This window comes from Mus caroli, chromosome 15, assembly GCF_900094665.2.
Source record: "Mus caroli chromosome 15, CAROLI_EIJ_v1.1, whole genome shotgun sequence".
Classification (NCBI taxonomy): domain Eukaryota; kingdom Metazoa; phylum Chordata; class Mammalia; order Rodentia; family Muridae; genus Mus; species Mus caroli.
Genome location: NC_034584.1, coordinates 76,962,511 through 76,971,870, shown reverse-complemented (window position 1 = coordinate 76,971,870; position 9,360 = coordinate 76,962,511). Strand labels below are relative to the sequence as shown.

The 9,360-nt window shown below is 52.3% G+C and overlaps 1 protein-coding gene across 1 annotated transcript in view; it reads left to right on the top strand.

Annotated features, from left to right (window-relative positions):
• Positions 1–9,360, top strand: part of Tcf20 (transcription factor 20) — a 178,330-nt gene that overhangs the window by 14,740 nt on the left and 154,230 nt on the right. The gene's annotated exons all lie outside the window — the stretch shown is intronic.

Genomic DNA, 9,360 nt, shown 5'->3' with positions numbered 1-9,360 from the left:
TTCTGAGTTCGAGGCCAGCCTGGTCTACAAAGTGAGTTCCAGGACAGTCAGGGCTACAGAGAAACCCTGTCTCGAAAAACAAAAACAAACAAACAAACAAAAAAGCCATAGGGGGCCTTCTGGGGACTCCCTCTTTAACTTTGCAGGGCACTAACTTACGGGACACAGAATCACTTCCTCTGGGGTCTAGAAAGGATGTGTGAAGGTGCAGGCTTCATGCTGCTGAGGCCCTGGACAGCCGTTCTACAAGGGCAGAAAGAGAAAGGGTCTGTACACCTTGTGTGAAGGTGTGGCGCAGGAGTGGAGTGGGCCGTGTATGAGTGTCGGGCAGGCCGCAAAACCAGCTGGCACATCCTTGGAGGAAGGGTTGTGTGCCCAGGTACAGTGTCTGGCCTTTGTAGTTAGGGCCATGGAGGACCATGTAAGGAGCATAAACGAGAAAAGGCAAGTATGTGACGTGTGGGGTTGGACAGTCAGTGAGGAAGCCTTGGCCTTGGCCAGGTGAGAGAGGAGATCCAACTTTCTGTGATAGGGTGCCGCAGGGGGTGGGGCTAGGAAATACCATGGGGCCAGTGGGTAGACCTGCTAAGTGGATCTAGGACTGCTTGTGGAGTTCCCATCAGCTACCTCAGGTGGACTCTCATTGGAAATGTCCCCCTCCTCCTCCTGGGCTCATTCTCCCTCGCACTGCTGTCATTCCCACAGTGGCTTGGTGTTAGCTCTGGTTCCTTCCCAGTTTGTATCTCTTCTTTACCTGTGTGGCCTCTATGCAAGGTTGGACTGACTCTTCCCGCCTGGGCCAGGGCCAATGGCGTCCCCTGACCTGCCTCTCAGCTTCACGCTGTGTCTTGGGGTTTCCCCCTCTTCATCCTCACAGTGCAGTGCACTGACTGATAGAGCAGAAGTTTCCTTCCGCGCTCACCAGCAGCCTTGCTTTGTGCTGTGATCAAGGTACCCCGAGCACACATCATGTGCTGTATGGAAAGGAAGAATCAGCCAGAGGTGAGGACCACAAGGGCCTCTCTGGGGACCAGGAGCAGCCAGACATGAGGCAGAGGCAGATCAGGCCCATTGGAGAAATCATGTCAAGCCTCGCAGGTCAAAGGGTCTGGTGTCTGGCAGCTGCTGTTTCATTGCTACAGGATGGTGGCTTGAAGGGGCAGTGGTTGAGCCTTACCCTGAGCCTTACCAGATCACAGAGCTGGATCAAGGGGACTTGTGGGAGTAAAACTGAAGTGCAAGGACCCCACTTTTTAAAGACCTTCACTGAAATGTAATTTCCATACTGTAACATTTTTTTCCTACAACTAGTAACTTTGTATATATTGAATCATACTGTTACCATGATGTTCCTTTCTTTGACAGTTACATACACAGATACAATTAGCTCAGGCTGGTCTTGAATTCAAAATGCTGGCCTCTGTCTCTCAAGTGCTGGCCTCGAACTCAGAAATCCGCCTGCCTCTGCCTCTGCCTCCCGAGTGCTGGGATTAAAGGCGTGTGCCACCACGCCCGGCACTTCCAGCACTTTTAATCATCCCAAGAAACCCTGAACCTCTTAACAATCATTCCCATTCCTTCTTTTCCTAGCCCCTAGCCTGTCTACCACCAATTTACTTTCTTTCTCTATGGTTTTGACAGTCTTGGAATGCTTAAAATAAAAAATTTTAGAAATTAAAAGAAAAGAAAAATAGAGGCAGACACTCTGGGTCCTCTTGCATAGGGTGCTTTCAAGGCTCATCCAGGTGACAGCAGGCACTTCGTGCAATAGTCCACGGAACACACTTACCACGGTTCGTCTAGGAGTGAACACCTGAGCTGTCTCCGTCTTCTCAGTGCTGTGAATGATGCGGCACAAAATCTAACGGGGAAACTTGTCCTCTTCCGGCCTCCATCCCTCCTCTCCTTCCCCTCTCTTCTCTCCCTCCTCTCTTCCCTTCTTTCCTTTCTGACTTTGTGTGTGTGAACACAAGTGGAGGCCAGAGGTTGGCATCAAGTATCTTCCTCAATAGTGCTCCACCTTTTTAAAAAAAGAAAAACATTGAGTATGTGTTTGTATGTGCAGGTACACACAGGCTGGGGCACACATGCAAAGCGTGGAGGGGGATCTTGGTCATTGGTCTTCACCTCTCACCTTACAAGACAGGCTTTCTTGTGGTCAGCCACTGTGGAGGCCAGGCTATCTGACCGGTTAGCTTCCAGGAGTCCTCCTGCCTCCACTTCCCATCTCATCATAGGAGGGCAGGGATTTCAGGTGCATGCTGTTGTGGCTGGCTGCACTGGGGCTTTGAATTCAGGTCAGCATGCTTATGGGGCCCAGGCTGTACCTAACACTCCATGGGACCTCACTGTGTAGCCCTGGCTGACTTCAACACCTGATCCTGAGTGCTGGGATTACAAGTGTGTGCCACCATGCCTGGCTGTACTTTGACTTCTTTTGGGTGTGTATGACCAGGGGTGGAGTTGTTAGGTGATGTAGTATCCTGTTCTTGGTGGCGGCACTATTCTTCACTCCCAGCAGCAATGAACAAAAGATTCTAGTTTCTCCACGTGCCCACAAGCACTCACTGTCTCCCATCTTCCTTAATAACAGCCATCCTGATGTGTTTGGAATGTTTCTTTGTATTTTGATCAATCACTGATGATGTATATTGGCTATTTGTATATCTTCTTTTTTATTAAATTATGGTGTTAGTGGACCAGGTTGTCCTCCAACTTGCTATGTGGCTAAGGATGACCTTAAATGTTTTGTTTAGAAATTGTTGCATTCATTATTTTTGTATCTGTGTTTCCATGTGTCTGTCCATGTGTCTGTCTGTCTCTTCTCTCTCTCTCTCTCTCTCTCTCTCTCTCTCTCTCTTTCTCTCTCTCTCTCTCTCCCGCCACATCTCTCTCTCCCTCTGTGTGTGTGTGTGTGTGTGCTGTAATGCCTGTGGAGAACAGAGGATAACTTGAGCTTGCTGAGCTTGTGGGAATTTGGTTCTCATCTTCTGCCATGTCGGTCCAGGGGCTTGAACCCATGTCCTCGGGCTTGTTGGCAAGCACCTTACACAAAGAGTCACCTCGCCGTGACCTTGAACTTTCCATCCCCCTGCCTCTACCTCCTGAGTGCCCAGATTACAAGAGTGCACCACACCCCTCAGGACCCCACTGGGGATTTTGTACATTTTAGGCCAACACTCTGCCTTACATCGGCAGCACCTATTTGTATGTCTTCTTTGGAGAAATACCTGTACAAACTCTTAGCTCCTTATTAAATCGGGCTGCTCATCCTTTTACAAGAACTGTAGGAATTTTGTCTATTTGTGTGTTTCTGGATACAAGTCCTTACTAGGGGAAAGGAGCTGGAATGCCAGGCCAAGCAGCCAGACCATCAGAGCCAGTTCTGGAGCCTGTGGGGTGTGGACTCAGAGGTCTTTTCTGGGAGTACGGACAACTGCCCCACCCCACAAACCTTTATCTCTAGCTTCCCTGCTTCTTCCGCAGATATCTCCTGGCCAAGACTTCCAGGGCTACCGTGTCCCGCCCTGCCGTTCTCCCAGGCCTGTGAAGGCTGGGGATGGGAAAAACTGCCTCCTTTCAAGAGGCCTCAGAGCTGATGCCACCTGCTCCCTGACTGCCGTGACACACCACAGCCACCACTCTGTTAGATCAGCTGCCCCCCCCCCAAGCCCAGAGGCCAAGGCCAAGGCCTCCCAGGAGGTGGCCACCAAGAGGAGAAGCCCAGGAAGGAAGCCTGCCAGGGCAACCGCAGCTGGTGGGTCAGGCCCTCCATCTCCTTGCTTAGTTAAACTTTCCTGAACTTTCCACAGTTTGTAAGCTGAGCTTCTCTAACTTTGAGAACCCAGGGAAATGTAAGAAAACACTCCCCGCCCCCCTGCCTCCCCAACCACAGCCACTGGCTGATTCTGCTCAGGCATTTGGGATAATTTTTTTTTTCTCTCTCTCTGTGGTTAACTCAGGGCTAGGAGCCCATCTGTAAACACAGGGCCTTACTGCCTCTTTCTTGTGGGTTGTCATCAGTTTGGGCTGACTGTCCCCAAGCGTCCTGACTGTGGTTCTGTGGCTCATCAGGAGGTATCCTTTCTGTGTTGTCTGGGTCACCTCACTGCAGGAGGACACAGCTGCTGCCCTCTAGGCACAAGGAACTGAGTGGAAACAGGACTTGATTAGAGCAGAGGGACACTCAGGTGCAGTTAGGGGTTCAAGGAGCCACTTCTGGAGTTTTTTTTTGGGGTGGGGGTCAACATATAGAGAACTCCGAATTGTCTTTTGAGAAAGGTTAGGAGTCTTAATAGGGCAGCAGGACGGTCCCAGACAGAGAACAGTATGAGAGGGGGCTCCTGTCACTGGAGAGATCTGCTAAGAGGACCCTACAGCCAGCCAGAGTCACACTGAGGACAGCTATCTAGGGATGGAGAAAGTAGCGGGTGAGAGAAGAGCCAGCTACGGTCAGCTAACCCTGGCTCCCCAACAGAAAAAATTTTATGGCTCCGCTACATCCCAACGATGCTCCCAAGAACTAAGCCTCCGGGTCTCCTGTAGTGTTTCCTGGCCTCTCAGCCCACCAGCCTCTGTCCTCCAGATCCCGTGGCTGCTGGCCCCTCTCCCAAGAGAGCTTCTGGGTTGAGACAGCACAGTCTGCTTTTGTAGGATTGGGCCTCGGGCGGGCTTGCTCCTCTCTCCCGCAGCGCCCCAGCTGGGCCTGCCACCCGCCACCTGCCACCCGCCCACGTGGATCCCCCCTCTGCCCCTGCTGGCGCCGAGGAGGCTTTGGCAGACTCTGGGCCCTGAGGCCTCTCTGCTCAGTGATTACGCGGCAGCCGGTGGGCTCCGGAGCCAGAGCGAGAGATTTATTGTGGTTTTTAGGGGGCGTTTAGGAGCCGACGTGATAATGTCTGTGAACGCACTTTGTAAACTGTAGCGGGGGAGTGCCATGCGCACGCGAGGGGCGGGGAGCTCAGCCCCCACATGACATCCCGGGGCTTAGCTGAGAAGCCCCTCCCTCCAATTTAGAGGGTGGGTGGGCTGGAGAAGTCCTACTAGGCTCTAGAAGGGGGAATTCTAGGTTACATCTGAGGGAGCATTAGGCTTGCAGGAGCCTCTCTGTGTCACCAAACAGCAAAAGAATGAGCAGTGAGCCAGGAAACTGCCCAAGTTCTCCCTGCTGGTCCAAGAAGCCCCTTTGCACTGGGGAGTAGCTTCCTGACTACTGAGTGGGAGGGAAGTCCCTGAGGTGCCCTTCCTCAGTTCTGCTGCTGCAGGGTGGGGGTTGGTGTTGGGTTAACAGCCCAAGTGGGCTGTCTCCTAGGAGGGGGAGCTGCACACAGGCATTGGAGCATCGCCATTCCACCCTGCGCACTTAATGCCACCACCTGAGGATTGTTTTAAGAGTTACTCGTTTTTTATTGTGCGTGCATGTACGGCATGCACGAGGCACAATTGCCTGAAATGGTGTATGAGCACGAAGTGGGTGGAGATGCCCCCCAAGGCCACAGAAGGTGTCAGATGCCCCGGAGATGCCCAGTCCCAGGAACTGAATCTTGGTCATATTCCAGAGCAGCATGCACTCTTAACCTCCAAGCCATCTTTCCAGGCCTTATCTGGAGATTCTTATTTCATTGTGAATATTCACTGAGCACCTACTATGTGCTTGGCACTGTTCTGCACACTGTGGGGGTACAGTTAGTATAGCAGGAATCAAGACATACTGAAGTAAGGCATAGTGGCCTAGCTCTGTAATTCCAGCACTTGGGAGGCAGAGACAGGAGGATGAAGAGTTCAAAGTCATCTTTGGCAACAGAGCAAGTTCAAAGCCAACCTGGGAGACATGAGACCTTGTGTCAAATGAACCCCAAACAACAAAAAGAGGGGTATACCTGAACCCTTATACTCCTGGATTTGAGGGGAAGAAGGGTGGGAGTAGATGATACACAGCTCAATAATGAATGATATAAGTAACGATTGTTATTTTAGAGACCGTAAAATGGGCTGGAGAGATGGCTCAGCAGTTAAAAGCACAGAGTGCTCTTCCAGAGGACCTGAGATCAATTCCCAGCAACCACATAGCAGCTGACGACAGTCTGTAGTAACTCCAGTTCCAGAGAACCTGACTCACTCACATAGACATGCAGGCAGACCAGTGCACATCAAAATAGATAAATCTTTTTTCAAAAAAAGTTGGAGCCAGGAGACAGTAAAACTGGAGAATTGGGGACAATGAGCCCAGAGAGGTCAGGTGAGCCCTCTATGGAGTTTCTGCTTTCCTCTCTCCAGGTGGGACCCCTTCCATGGTCTCCAGAACAATCCGGAGTCACTGAGGGGGCCAGCTGGTCTCCCAATTACCAGCTAATACCTACTACCAAAATCTGCAGCCTAGACAGCCTTGGTGGGGCTCCCAGATATATACTTAGGAGCTGTCCAGGTGGTTTAAGACTGGACAAGGGAGACCAGTCTACAGCCGCTCCGGTATTCAAGTGCCCATCTCTCCTTCAATATAGACCAGGCCTTAGCCATAACAGCTATAGTGTTCAAAAGGTCCTACAGCTACAGTGTCCTCAGAGCGGGACTGGATACACAGTAAAGTCCAGGAGATGAAAAACCTGATCTATATTGAAGGAGAGATGAGCACTTGAATACCAGAGCGGCTGATAGTCAGCCACTGCACATGCGGCTGTGCTCCCGTGTTTGAGCTGAAGACACCTCAACCTGCTCAGAGATCTCAACCTGCAAGTGTGGGATTTGAACATAGGCCTGTTCGCTATATTCTAATTTCCAAGCAAAGCCTCATGGTCTCCTGGGGACAGTTCGAAAGTCTCCTTGAAGTTGGGGCTGAGTAACAGCAGGCAAAGGAATGCCAGTGGGTGTTACTATCCCTTGGTGCTATTCCAAACACAGACCCTGAGTTAGCTGAATTTAATCTACACTACCTGGTAAGGTGGGGAGTGTCACCGATAACCTCCTTTGCAGACAGGATCACTGAGGCCCAGTAAGGACCAATGACTTATCCAAGGCCACACTGGTTGGTGCAGTGGAGGCTGGAGTGGGAACCCTTGCTGGACCATGCTGCTGCTGCTGCTGCTGCTCTTCCTCATCGTCGTCCTCCTCCTCCTTTTCTCTCTGTAGCCCTGGCTGTCCTGGAACTCACTCTCTAGACCAGGCTGGCCTCGAACTCAGAAATCTGCCTGCCTCTGCCTCCCAAGTGCTGGGATTAAAGGTATGCGCCACCACTGCTGGGCTGGACCATGCTTCTAACTGTTCCCTTTGCCAAGTCTTGAGCTTTACCCAGTTGTGCTGAGGGCTCTACATGCATTGTCCCATGACAGGCTCATTACAATCACTTAGGTAAATTGGGCTTATGATTGGCATCTACACATTCTAAGAGGGAAAGCAACTGAGATGAGACTCTGAACCAGTCAGTCACAACTGGGAGGTTGGGAAATCAGTGTGTAAATCCAGGGTGGCCCATCTCTCAGCCTGGGCATTTTTCCTCCTCCCTGGCAGCCTGCTGTGTTGCTTGATGCTCCTAAAGCCCACAGGGGCTTATTCTCTCTCTGAGAGGCTGCTCCCCAGGCAGTTCTCACAGCAATGCTCAAGAAGAGGGTTTGTGAGCTGTGCCCGACTGCTGGCTGTTGAGCCAGGCTTACTTCCTGGGCCCCTTCATGGAGGAAGGCACCCACAGAGCTGTTGTGTCCAGGGGTTAGTGGAGGAGGTTGGGACAGCATCTTGAACATTTGCCTAGGTTGGGCATGTTTCCACGAGTACCTGGGTACCAACCTGTCCTCCATCACAGACAGCCCCAACCTCATGGATGTGGTTCTAGATTCAGCCCTCAGGGAGATTTCACTTCCTTTGTTGTTTGGATACTCTGGTGTGTGTGTGTGTGTGTGTGTGTGTGTGTGTGTGTGTGTGTGTGTAAAGGGGTAAAGGGGTGGAGGTGCAGGGGTGAGGGGGTGCAGGGTGCTGGTGGGGGCAGGGGTGGGGGAATACAGGCTCCTGGCATAGTGTTCTACAAGCCTTGTGATCTTGAGAGTATTCTGTCTCACCTGTTTTATTTCTGCAAAATGAGACCCTTGTGGTGGTGGGTTTGTGACATCTTTTTTTTGAAAACCTGTCTCTGGTGACTGGAAGGGGGCAGGTTCTTGGTCGGCTCCTTGCTACGCCTCCTCCACTCAGAAGTGGCAGAATAAAGGAAACTAAGACACCTGCCTAGGAGACTCTACAGAGCGCCGCTGGTCCGGATCTGTGTACTCGTGCTGCTCAGGTTTTCTCCAGAGACATCAGCTAGTGCTGCGCTCAGATCCTGTGATCCTGAGGCCTGGAAGTGGTCTCCTACAGGCTGGGATGGCACAGCTGGGCCTTCCCAGATGGTCCCGGGCATTCTCCAGTTGCGGTGTATCTTCTGAGAGAGACTGAACTCCAGTCTGAGGGCAGCAGCAGTAGAGCCCCAGAAGCATTGGCAGTGGGATTAAGGTAGAGAAAAAAAATGAAGCGTGGAAATCATTAGCTTTCTTGGTTGGCGAGTGCCGCCTCGAACGAACATTTGGGGCTTTAAAAATGAACATCAGCTGCAGGGACCGGTGCCCTGGGCCCGCCACGGCCCAGGCAGCCTCCTGGAATCCCGATCACGGCCATTCTCAGGTTGCGGCTCAGCCAACACTTACTGAGTGCCTACTGTGGGCTAGGCCTAGAGCCAGGATGGAGGTAGAATCCAGCCAGAGAGCAGCAGCCCTGTGGTAACAGACAGCCACAGAGACAGGGATGCCAGCCTGTGAGGAGGCAGGCAGACAGGGCAGGCACCACCATCCCCTGGGGGCTGTGGGCACTGGGAGGGCCTGTCAGAAGTATGGTGTCTTTACAGAAGGCCTTAAGCGGGATGGGCATCCTACAGGGAGGGTCTCCATGGGTTCTCGGATTTGCAGGTTGACTGGAGTGGTTGGCCAAGGGACCGGCAGGTGGGCCTAGTGGGGACTGAGGACAGCTGCAGGCCAGTGTCTGCTCAGACCTCTGCCAAGAGACACTGCAAGATGGAGAGGCATCTGCTCCGGGCTTCTTTTTTCTAAACTGCATAGATATGTGGATTTTTATGAGAAAAGCTCCCATTTTTAAATGATGGGAATTAATTCTAATTAAAAAAAGAAAACGCAACAACAAAAAGCAACAACCACCGCGTCAAACCAAGCATGGCTTCAGGCCTGGATTTGGTGCGTGGGCCAAGAGTTTCTCTGCTCTTTGGTTGCGGTGGTGATGGGGGCACCGGGTGGAGCTGCCCGGTAGAAGGTGGGGCACTGCAGGGGGGCGGGTCCCCCCTCCAGCGGCGCCGGCGCGCAGGGGGCTGGGCGCGGGTGGGTGGGGGTGGAG